This window comes from Arachis stenosperma, chromosome 1, assembly GCF_014773155.1.
Source record: "Arachis stenosperma cultivar V10309 chromosome 1, arast.V10309.gnm1.PFL2, whole genome shotgun sequence".
NCBI classification, from domain to species: Eukaryota; Viridiplantae; Streptophyta; class Magnoliopsida; order Fabales; family Fabaceae; genus Arachis; species Arachis stenosperma.
In genome coordinates this window covers 133,157,192-133,169,441 of record NC_080377.1, presented here as the reverse complement: position 1 = coordinate 133,169,441, position 12,250 = coordinate 133,157,192, and the positions used below count along the sequence as shown (strand labels likewise).

Below are 12,250 nucleotides of genomic sequence, written 5' to 3'. Positions count from 1 at the left end.
GAGATTTATGTTTTAGTGTATTATTGTTGGTGTGATGGATGACACTGTAAATATAGTGATTTATCACAACGATGAAATTATACAAAATACATACTAGGGTGAGCTTCGCGTATGATAATTCGTTTTTGTTTGTGGTTCCATACATCATGATATTCGCGGAACTATAATACAGTTTCTATCAAAACATAGAGAATGATATTTTAAAAAGAGTGGACAATATTCTCTATAGGAGTCTGATTATCGTATTCGGCGGCTTAATAAATTTGAAATTATACCGATGGTTAATGAAATAAGTATTCAACGTATGTTTTATATTCACAAGCAAACTCAGGTGCAACATCCAAATATGTGCCACGTCTTCACTGTAACCTCACCGACTGACAATGCGAATGTGTGAATCTCCAGCCTCTACCTTTTCACAAGAGCAGCTAGTAACGTGCCATTCTCTCTAATCTCCCCAATTCTTAAGATGTGGTAGAATCCTGTTATTCGTAATGCCCGATCAACCGTCAGATACCACATCTCTGGTGGATCAAATTTACGAGACAAAAAGTTTCTGTTAGCCTAATTTAAGTAAAATACAGAAAATTAGTATTTTATATTATTTATTAATTTTAATAATTACAAAATAAAATAAATTAATAATATTAAAACAAAAAATTAAAAATAATTAAATAAAATTAAAAAAAATTGTATTTATATTATTCATTAATTTAAAACATATTATAAAATAAAAGTGTAAGAGAAAATCAAATAAAAACAATTATAAAAAATTTGAATTTTTAATTATTATTTATACAAATATTAATTTTAAAAAATACAAAATAAATTAAATTAATAATATTAAAAAAATAATTATAAATAATTATAAAAAATTAATTTTTTATATTTATATAATTTATTAATTTTAAAAATACTAATAACAATAAAATAATAATATTGTAAGAGAAAATCAAATAAAAATAATTACAAAAAATTCAATTTTTATTAATATTTATAAAAGTATTAGTTTTAAAAATTTCAAATTAAAATAAAATAAAATTAATATTAAAATAGAAAATAAAATATAATTATAATAAATTCAAAAAACATATGTTTTATATTTATATTATTTATTACTTTTAGTAAATACAAATGCATATTAGAATAAAATAATAATGTTGTAATAGAAAATAAAATAAAAAATTAAACATAACGTAACAATATTATAATAGAAAATAAAAAAATTACTATACAGAATTTCAAAAATTTCCTTTTTTGTATTTTTATATTATTTATTAATTTTGATAATTAAAATAAATATAAAATATTATTTTATAACAGAAAATAAAAATAAATTACAACATATCCAAAATATATATTCATGAATAAATAATTAAATAATAACAGGAAATAAAAAATAACAACAATATTATCATCACAGAAAATCTAAAAAAAATAATCAAATAATTAACTATACTAATATTATTAATAATAATATTAACTAAAATAATTACATTTAAGATATTAATCAAATAATAAGTTTTAAATTAGCAAAAATAATAAATTTATATAATCATGTTGAGCCAAATAATTGATAATATATTTTATCGCTGACATATAATTATGTATTATTTTTACTAAACACGTGTTTATAATTTTTTTTATGTATAAATCTCACGCTAATAATAAATACAATAAATGATCTTAATAAAACACTGAACACTTTTTCTCTCTAAATGCTCTATACTCTCTGAGATGTCATGTCCTTGCATGTCAATACAGTTAAGTGTTAACACATAACAACTGTGGTGGTAAAAAAGCAATAAAAATCTCCAAAAAATTATACAAATTTTCTCGAAAAGCAAAAGAATTTCTACTCCTGTTGCTGCAACACGCTGCATCCGTGTTGAGGGTGGCCCAACACGTGTCACATTTCTCCAAAAAATTGCTACCACCGATTGGAACACGCTACATGCGTGTTAACTCGGATATATTTTGCAGCTCTACATTGTAACATAATACACCATGATAAAATATAACTGCACAACACACAATGATTATTCATACTAAAAATAATTTTGAACATTTATTTGTTGTATTTATCTATTCATATCAATACTACTAATTAATTCTTTAATTATTTGACTAGAAGTGTTGGTTTCTAATTTTATCTTTTCCAAATTAACACTTGCTTAATTACCCTGATTTAATTAATTATTAATTAATTAATTAATAATATTTAAAAAATTAAAATAGTTTAAATTATTTTATTTAATATTTATTAATTATTATTACAATTAATAAATATTAAATTAAGTTTAGGCCTTTTTTCTTTAATATTATTGATTATCTGTTTGAATTCAACAATATTACACATCAAAATCTTTTTGTTAATTAAGTCTAATTAAATTGGTCTAATATTAAAAAATTAATTATAATTAATATTATTCTAAATTTTATTATTTAATTTGATTAGGCTTGATTTATGACTTAAATGTGTAACATTATTTTATTTGTTTGTGTTCCTAATTAATTTTTTTTTAACTAATTTTATAGAGTTAAATCTCAAAGTAGTCCCTGAACTTGTACTCGAGCCTCAAAGTAAACCTTGAAATAAATAATTACTCAAATTCGTCCTCGAAATTATCTTCCGGGACTCATAGTAGTCCCTAAAATAATTTTCGTCAATCCTTACCATAAAAAAGACTAAAACGACGTCGTTTTGTATTTATTTAAAAAAAAAACACACTCTTAACCTCTTTCCTCTCCCTTATCATTTCTGCTGCTATTGACTTTGCTCTCTTTACTCCCACCCGTCTCAACTTCGGACTCACCGCTCTTACGGCGGGCGCCACCACTACCACCACAATCATCTTTGCCATTGCCTCCATCAACGGCGAGCTCAACTCGGTCACATCCAAGGCACCGTGCGAGCCTACAGGAGAAGAGGAGCTCGGCAATGGCGTCATGGCAAAGTTTGAATTTCTTGGGGCAATCGGAAGCGGCCACCATGATGGCGTTGTCAATGATGCTGAATATATATGTCGGAATTCGCCTTCCTGAAGTAACTCCTCCAGTGATCCTGTGACGCTGTTGAGTTCATCTTCTTCACAAAGATCGATACTGGATCCAAGGATTTAAAAAAACCTCAATCGACAAATGACTAAATAGAATCTCAAAATTGAGATTGTGATGATACCATTAATATGCAGGATCGGAAGAATTAGAAGGTATTAGATGGATTTTGGATTGAGGTCGTCGAATTATTATTATTATTAATATTTTTTCTTTAAATGAATCTTCTTAAAATGATGACTCCAACCAATTCTTCCTACTCATTTACTGCATGAAATTCTGTGAATAGACTAAGAAGAAAGTGTATGGATTACATTGCATGTTATGGGCTATGCAATTTTTTTAGTTTCTTGGGTTGCTGCAGCAATTTTGTTCCTGAAATCATTTATAGTAAACTTTCTTAAAGTCAAAATAAAGAGATGGTGAAGACTACTAATCAATCAGTTTTCAACGAGCTTTTATGATTATCATAAGGAAAAGGGGAATTAGATATGGGTTGGAGAAAAAAAAGGAAAAGGAGATCTGAGAAAAGAAAAAAGGAGCGTAAAAGAGAAAGAGAAGAAAAACTGGAAAAGGGTTGAGGGAGGGGAGAGGTCAAAAACGTGTTTTTTTTAATAAATACAAAACGACGCTGTTTGAGTTTCAGAGGATAATTTTAAGAACAAATTTAACTAATTATTAACTTTAAGGATCACTTTAAAATTCGAATGCAAGTTTAGAAACTACTTTGAGATTTAACTCAATTCTATACAAGGGTATGTGATTGTACGTATCTCTGATCTTGTTGCCTTGTTAGTTGGACGTGTTATTTACCTCATGATCTTGTTGCCTTGTTAAGTTGGACGTGTTATTTACCTCATTCAGGGCCTTTTATGCTTGTTTGTATGCTTCTAAAATTGTATTTCCCCACATGTTAGTACGTCACTGCTCATTGGCACATGGGGTGGTACTACAACTCCATTGTACATTTGTACCTTACTCCAAAAAGTGACTATTGATATTTGAAACATTAAATCACATTAAATCACATTTGTCGAATCTTTTCTTAGCTCATCTCTTAGCATCTAATAATGCGTATTGGTCTCTTTTTCATTTTCTATAAATGTAGTTACCACAATATCTTCTCTTTTTTCTTCGTTTATCTATAAGTTTTATTTACTCATCAGACTTTGTCCTAGGAACATAATTGTTTATATGCTTTTAATTATTTGTATATAAAACTTGACAGATATTAGTTGGTTTCGAAAAGTATTACGTTCATCTTCTTTTAAAAAATACTTGCTATTACCAATAATAAATAAATTAGTAACATTTTTGCCTACATAATAACCAAATAGTAATAACAGCAATATTATTCATTAATCTTATTTCTATAAAAAATATTTCTTTTTATATTTCAATAAAAAAGATACATAATAAGTTTTATGATTTTTATATCTTAACAATTATTTTTTGATATTTTATATTTATAAAATTCTTATATCTTGTCCACTATTTAACTTAAATGTTAAAATATCTTTTGTAAATATATTTTATCTATGTTCGGTCATCACAATATTAAAAAGACTATTAAAAAATTATTTCATCCATATTATAGCTCGAAGTCACTATTTTACTTGGGCTATGTACTCTACAAAAAATATTTTAGACAACAAATGATATCCTTGATGAATTATATTTCAGAAAAATGTTATCAATAGTAGAATAATTATAAAAAAATGTTAACAAATTAGCATATTATTCTTCTAAATCTGAACAATTAATATAAAATAAAACAATAAGAAGTTAAAATTTGTTTAATTAACAAAAAATACAACGCTCATATAAAATTTAATAAAAAAAGTTTAAGAATGTACAATAATATTTGCAATTCCCCCCTTTTATTGTAAAAGATGAAATTCGTTGAATTTGAGGTTATTTCTTTTTGGTTCAATTTATTTTTCTTTTAAAAAAGAATAAAATATTATTTTAATTTTATTCTTAACGTTTAAAACGGCGTATTTTTACCTGAAATATATTATATTTTCATAAATGTTCTAAACAAAATCCTTTAAATAAAGCATGTAAGCTAAGTCAATTTAAATTTTATTCTGCTTTTCGAATGCTATTTTTTATTTTCAATTTCATTTTTTAAAATTTCTTTGAATAATATTTTTAGTGTATTTGTTAGCGAGATTTTTCCTTAAAAAAAATAAATAGTATAGAATATACTTGAGATTTACAAAATTATATTCTCCTTATTTTTAAATCTCAACTCAATTTATGGTTTAATTTTAATTGAACAGTCTAATGAAATATTCTCACATTAACTAAAATTAACCCAAAATATTATGAAATAAAACGATTAAAAAATTGGTAAGTGATACTTTAATTCACATTCTCATTTTCCACATTTTAAGTTTGGTGTGGTAAAAGCGTTGCTTTTTCGTTTTTCCATAACCATTTATGGCATCCAAGGCCGGAGAACCTCTAGAAAGAGGAAAGGGAAGGCAAAAGCTTCCACCTCCGAGTCATGGGAGATGGATAGATTCCTCTCAAGGGTGCATCAAGACCACTTCTATGAAGTTGTGGCCTTGAAGAAGGTGATCCCCGAAGTCCCCTTTTCACTCAAAAAGGGTGAATATCCGGAGATCCGCCATGAGATCCGAAGAAGAGGTTGGGAAGTTCTTACCAACCCCATTCAACAAGTCGGAATCTTGATGGTTCAAGAGTTCTATGCCAATGCATGGATCACAAAGAACCATGACCAAAGTGTGAACCCGAATCCAAAGAATTATCTCACTATGGTTCGGGGGAAATACTTGGATTTTAGTCCGGAGAGTGTGAGGGTGGCGTTCAACTTGCCTATGATGCAAGGAGATGAGCATCCACACACTAGAAGGGTCAACTTTGATCAAAGGTTGGACCAAGTCCTCCACCATATGTGAAGAGGGCGCACAATGGAGGCAAGATTCAAGAGGAAAGCCGGTTCAATTGAGAGGCATGACCTCAAGCCCGTGGCTAGAGGATGGTTAGAGTTCATACAACGCTCAATCATTCCTACTAGCAACCGGTCCGAAGTTACCATAGACCGGGCCATCATGATTCATAGCATCATGATTGGAGAAGAAATAGAGGTTCATGAGGTTATAGCTCAAGAACTCTACAAGGTGGCGGACAAGACCTCCACTTTGGCAAGGTTAGCCTTTCCTCATCTCATTTGTCACCTCTATTATTCAGTTGGAGTTGACATAGAGGGAGACATTCCCATTGATGAGGACAAGCCCATCACCAAGAAAAGGATGGAGTACACAAGAGACCCCTCTCATCATGAGATCCCTGAGATTCCTCAAGGGATGCACTTTCCTCCACAAAATTATTGGGAGCAACTAAACACCTCCCTAGGAGAATTGAGTTCCAACATGGGACAACTAAGGGTGGAGCATCAAGAACACTCCATTCTCCTCCATGAAATTAGAGAAGACCAAAGAATCATGAGGGAGGAGCAACAAAGACAAGGAAGAGACATTGAGGAGCTCAAGCACTCCATAGGATCTTCAAGAGCAAGAAAGAGCCGCCATCACTAAGGTGGACCCGTTCTTTGATTTCCTTGTTATTGTTCTTCTGTTTTTCGAAAATTAATGCTTATGTTTATCCATGTTTGTGTCTTATGATCATTAGTGTCTTAGTGTCTATGCCTTAAAGTTATGAATGTCCTATGAATCCATCACCTTTCTTTAATAAAAACGTGCCTAATTGATAAAAGAAAGAATTGCATGAATTTTGAATTTTATAATAGTTTAATTATTTTGATGTGGTGGCAATATTTTTGTTCTCTGAATGTATGCTTAAACAGTGCATATGTCTTTTGAATTTGTGGTTCATGAATGTTGGCTCTTGAAAGAATGATGAAAAAGGAGACATGTTACTGAGGATCTGAAAAATCAATAAAATGATTCTTGAAGCAAGAAAAAGCATTGCAAAAACGAAAAAAAAAAAACCGAAAAAAAAAACGAAAAAAAAAAGAAAGAGAAAAAGAAAGAAAAAGAAAGAATAAAGTTGTGATCCAAGGCAAATAAGAGTGTGCTTAAGAACCCTGGACACCTCTAATTGGGGACTTTAGCAAAGCTGAGTCACAATCTAAAAAAGGTTCACCCAATTATGTGTCTGTGGCATGTATGTATCCGGTGGTAATACTGGAAGACAGAGTGCTTTGGGCCACAGCCAAGACTCAATAAATAGCTATGTTCAAGAATCATCATACTTTACTAGGAGAATCATTAACACTATCTGGATTCTGAGTTCCTAAAGAAGCCAATCATTCTGAATTACAAGGGATAGAGTGAGATGCCAAAACTGTTCAGAGGCAAAAGTAAAAGCCCCGCTCATCTAATTAATACTGATCTTCACACATCCCGCTCATCTAATTAATACTGATCTTCACAGATTTTTTGGAATTCATTGCATATTCTCTTCTTTTTATCTTATTTGATTTTCAGTTGCTTGAGGACAAGCAACAATTTAAGTTTGGTGTTGTGATGAGCGGATAATTTGTATACTTTTTGGCATTGTTTTAGTATGTTTTTAGTATGATATAGTTAGTTTTTAGTATATTTTTATTAGTTTTTAGTTAAAATTCACTTTTCTGGACTTTACTATGAGTTTGTGTGTTTTTCTGTGATTTCAGGTATTTTCTGGCTGAAATTGAGGGACCTGAGCAAAAATCTGATTCTGAGACTCAAAGGACTGCAGATGCTGTTGGATTCTGACCTCCCTGCACTCGAAGTGGATTTTCTGGAGCTACAGAAGCCCAATTGGCGCGCTCTCAACGGCGTTGGAAAGTAGACATCCTGGGCTTTCCAGCAATATATAATAGTCCATACTTTGCCCAAGATTTGATGGCCCAAACCGGCGTTCAAAGTCACCTCAAGAAATCCCAGCGTTAAACGCTGGAACTGGCACCTAAATGGGAGTTAAACGCCCAAACTGGCACCAAAGCTGGCGTTTAACTCCAAGAAGAGTCTCTACACGAAATTGCTTCATTGCTCAGCCCAAGCACACACCAAGTGGGCCCGGAAGAGGATTTTTATGTCATTTACTCATTTCTGTACACCCTAGGCTACTAGTTTCTTATAAGTAGGACCTTTTACTATTGTATAGAAATCTTTTGATCATGTTTTGATGATTGAACCCTCTTGGGAGGCTGGCCATTCGGCCATGCCTAGACCTTATGCTTATGTATTTTCAACGGTGGAGTTTCTACACACCATAGATTAAGGTGTGGAGCTCTGCTGTACCTCGAGTATTAATGCAATTACTATTGTTCTTCCATTCAATTCCACTTGTTCTTTTACCAAGATATCACTTGTTCTTCAACATGATGAAGGTGATGATTGACGCCCATCACCATTCTCACCCATGAACAAGGTGACTGACAACCATTCTTGTTCTACAAGCATCTGAGGCTTAGTGAATATCTCTTGGATTCCTGATTGCACGATGCATGGTTGATTGCCTGACAACCGAGTGCTCGCCTGACAAACGAGCCAGCCATTCCGTGAGATCAGAGTCTTCGTGGTATAGGCAAGAACTGATGGCAGCATTCAAGAGAATCCGGAAGGTCTAACCTTGTCTGTGGTATTCTGAGTAGGATTCAATGACTGAATGACTGTGACGTGCTTCAAACCTGTAACCTACTGGGCGTTAGTGACAGACGCAAAAGAGTTATTCTATTCCGGTAGGGGAGGGAACCGAACCGGTGATTGGCCGTACTGTGACAGAGTATTGAGCATTAGCTTTCACTCCGAGGATGGGAGGTAGCTGCTGACAACAGTGAGACCCTATACAAGCTTGCCATGGAAAGGAGTAAGAAGGGTTGGATGAAGACAGTAGGAAAGCAGAGAGACGGAAGGGAAGGCATCTTCATGCGCTTATCTGAAGTTCCTACCAATGATTACATAAGTTCACTATCTTTATCTTTTATGTTTTTCGTTCATCACCATATATATCTGAGTTTGCCTGACTAAGATTTACAAGATGACCATAGCTTGCTTCAATACTAACAATCTCCGTGGGATCGACCCTTACTCACGTAAGGTTTATTACTTGGACACCCAGTGCACTTGCTGGTTAGTTGTGCGAAGTTGTGTAATGCCATGGTATTGAGCGCACCAAGTTTTGGAGCCATTACCAGGGATTATGAGAGTTGTGAAAAAGTATAGTTCACATTTCGCGCACCAAGTTTTGGCGCCGTTGCCGGGGATTGTTCTAGTTTTGAGCAAGCCTTGGTAACATCAGTGCCAAGATCCGGCAACAACATCAAATTTTTGGTGTTATTGCCCGGGATTGTTTAGGCTGGACAACTGACGGTTCATCTTGTTGCTTAGATTAGGTTTTTTTTTTCGAAATTCTTGAAGATGAATTCTAGAGTTTCATGATGATTTGTTGAAATCTGGCTGGCTGAGAAGCCATGTCTAATCTGATTGGACCGAGGTTTCAACTTATCACCACAAGAGCCTGTTGATTTCGTATCAATCTTGCTTTTGGAGCAGTGATTTGCTAAGGCTTGGCTGACCTTTGGTCATGTCTAGTGTTTTGGACCGAAGCTTTCCTTGAAAGCTTGGCTGGCTGTGAAGCCATGTCTAATTCCTGGACCGGAGTCTTAGACTAGCATTGCACTGATTCCTGGAATTCTCATTAAGAATTTTGATACCTTTTTCCACTTAATTTTCGAAAAACACAAAAAAATTTACAAAATCATAAAAAAACCAAAAAGAATTTTATGTTTCTTGCTTGAGTCTAGTGTCTCATCTTAAGTTTGGTGTCAATTACATGCATTCATTCATGTGTCTTAAGGATCTTCAAGTGATTCTTGATGATTTCTTGCTCTGATCTTTGAATTCTATTGACTTGAGTATTTTGTGTGTCTCATATGCATTTTCAGTTCATTAGTGTCAGTAGTATACAAACTGCTAAGTTTGGTGTCTTGCATGCATTGTTATTTGATTCTTGTTGCATTTTAATTATTAAAAATCCAAAAATATTTTTTAATTTGTGTCTTTTCAAGTCAATGATACAAGGGATTGAAGATTCAGAACACACTGCAGAGGAATTATACAGAAAAAGCTGAGCATTCAAAAATGCCCAGTGAAGAAGGCAGACTGGCGTTTAAACGCCAGCCAGGGTACCTGGTTGGGCGTTTAACGCCCAAAAAGGTAGCATTTTGGGCATTAAACGCCAGAATGTATACCATTCTGGGCGTTTAACGCCAGGATGGTACTAGGGGGAAGATTTTGTTTTCAAATCAATTTTTTTTCAAGTTTTCCAAAATCAAATCTTTTTCAAATCAAATCTTTTCAATCAAATGTTTTCAAAATTAATTTCTTTCCTTTCAAAGATACTTACTAACAATTAATGATTTGATTGAACATTTTTTGCCTTTTCTGTTGAGGAAGGTTTTATGTTTGAATCATATCTTTTCTTGTTAGGCAAGTCACTAATTTTCCAAATCAAATCTTTTAAAATAATTTTCAAAACATATCTTTTAAAATGGTTTTCAAATCATATCTTCTCAATCACATCTTTTTAAGACAATAACCTTTCAATCATATTTTTTTATCATATCTTTTTCAAAATAGTTTTCAATCAAATCTTTTTAATTTCTAATTTCAAAATCTTTTTCAAAAATCACTTGACTTCTCTTCCACTTTCAATTTTCGAAAATTATCAATCAAATTTCAAAATGTTTTCAAAATCTTTTAATTGAATTTTCGAAAATCCTCTTCCCTCCTTCTCACATCCTTCTATTTATGGAGTACCACTCCTTCTTAATGCACAATTCGAACCTTATCTAATTAAAGTTCGAATTCTTCTTCTCCTTCTTCTTTCTATTTCTCTTTTCCTCTGACACTTCAAGGAATCTCTATACTGTAACATAGAGGATTCCACATTTTCTTGTTCTCTTCTCTTTCATATGAGCAGGAGCAGAGACAAAGGCATTCTTGTTGAAGCTGATCCTGAACCCGAAAGGACCTTGAAGAGAAAGCTAAGAGAAGCCAAAGCACAACTCTCTTTAGAGGACTTGACCGAATTCTTCAAAGAAGAAGAACCCATGGCAGCCGAAAACAACAACAATGCCAACAATGCAAGGAAGGTGCTGGGTGACTTTACTGCACCTACTCCTGATTTCTATGGGAGAAGCATCTCTATCCCTGCCATTGGAGCAAACAACTTTGAGCTTAAGCCTCAATTAGTTTCTCTAATGCAACAGAATTGCAAGTTCCATGGACTTCCAATGGAAGATCCTCATCAGTTTTTAGCTGAATTCTTGCAAATCTGTGACACAGTCAAGACTAATGGGGTTAACCTGAGGTCTACAGACTGATGCTATTCCCTTTTGCTGTAAGAGACAGAGCTAGAATATGGTTGATTCTCAACCTAAAGAAAGCCTGGACTCTTGGGAAAAGCTAGTCAATGCCTTCTTGGCAAAGTTCTTTCCACCACAAAGATGGAGTAAGCTTAGAGTGGAAGTCCAAACCTTCAAACAGAAGGATGGAGAATCCCTCTATGAAGCTTGGGAAAGATACAAACAATTAATCAGAAGATGTCCTTCAGACATGCTTTCTGAATGGAGCATCATAGGAATTTTCTATGATGGTCTCTCTGAACTATCTAAGATGTCCTTGGATAGCTCTGCTGGAGGATCTCTTCATCTGAAAAAGACGCCTGCAGAAGCTCAAGAATTGATTGAAATGGTTGCAAATAACCAATTCATGTACACTTCTGAAAGGAATCCTGTGAACAATGGGACTAGTCAGAAGAAAGGAGTTTCTTGAGATTGACACTCTGAATGCCATACTGGCTCAGAACAAGATATTGACTCAACAAGTCAATTTGATTTCTCAAAGTCTGTCTGGAATGCAAAATGCACCTGGCAGTACTAAGGAAGCTTCATCTGAGGAAGAAGCTTATGATCCTGAGAACCCTTCCATGGAAGAGGTGAATTACCTAGGAGAACCCTATGGAAATACCTACAATTCTTCATGGAGAAATCACCCAAATCTCTCATGGAAGAATCAAGAGAGACCTCAACAAGGTTTCAATAACATAATGGTGGAAAGAAACAGGTTTAGCAATGGAAAGCCTTTTCCATCTTCTCAGCAACAGACAGAGAGTTCTAAGCAGAATACTTCTGACTTAGCAACAATGGTCTCTG

At 33.1% G+C, this 12,250-nt stretch overlaps 1 non-coding gene across 1 annotated transcript; it reads right to left on the bottom strand.

The window, feature by feature from the left end:
• Positions 1 to 11,549: 11,549 nt before the first annotated feature.
• Positions 11,550 to 11,657, bottom strand: LOC130949320 (small nucleolar RNA R71). The gene has a single exon (XR_009073366.1). It is a non-coding gene; the product is annotated as a small nucleolar RNA R71 (small nucleolar RNA).
• Positions 11,658 to 12,250: the final 593 nt, after the last annotated feature.